The following is an 888-nucleotide window of genomic DNA, read 5'->3' as shown; positions in this document are numbered from 1 at the left end:
TTGATTTTCATGTAACATATGATTAATTAATAATTTTGTGATGCAGGATTACATATTGGGCCGAAAAACAAAAGAAATTGGAAAATGTGTTACTTGTAGCTCAGCCTTGAAACATAATGTCCAAATTAATCTTGGCTGAAGCAATTTGTTATTATGGGCTAAATTGATCTATTATTGTTACAAGCCCAAGATTTTGTTAGTAGCCCCAATGCATGATCCGAAAAATAATCCATCAGAAAAGCAAATGTTATCATTTGCTTTGTGCCTTCCAACGGATTCCATTTCTTATTATGGAATAGACTTCAAAAACTAATTTTCTAGCATTGGAAATATAAATGAAAGAGAGCAATTGATTTGATGGCTTTAGTAACTTTACACGCTACTTTATGCAAGGAAAGTTGAACTTTAATTTTACTTTATCATTAACCATTAGCTAGAGTTCAAATTTCTCTCTCCTCTCTCTCATCTTTCTTCTACCTTCGGTCATATCATTACAGTGAAAGCATGGAGGCTACGGCTAGACATCGAAGAGATGAAGAACACTTAACAAAGACCATCACAATGATGGCAAGAAAAAGAAAACATAAAGTATACTGTGGCTGAGATTTTCACCAAAAATGGTAAGATTTGGTGAGGTAATCTCGAGCTCTTCATACCAAAAAAAGAAAGAAAAAGATCTCGGCCAGCAAAGAGGAGATTCTTGGAGACATGGCTTGTCTCTGATTCTGCTCAACCACCACAGAAGGTAGCTAGGGTGGCTACGTGATGGAAGAGGCAGAGATTAGAGCAGATGAAGCCATCATCATCATGAAGCATCAAGGGCCAGAAATCTATCTTGGAGAGCAAGTCAATGATGGAGCGCTTGGATTGATGAAGTCTGATGACCGA

Source organism: Arachis hypogaea, chromosome 1 (genome assembly GCF_003086295.3).
Source record: "Arachis hypogaea cultivar Tifrunner chromosome 1, arahy.Tifrunner.gnm2.J5K5, whole genome shotgun sequence".
NCBI classification, from domain to species: Eukaryota; Viridiplantae; Streptophyta; class Magnoliopsida; order Fabales; family Fabaceae; genus Arachis; species Arachis hypogaea.
The sequence above is the reverse complement of the archived record's forward strand: the minus strand, read 5'-3'. Positions refer to the sequence as shown.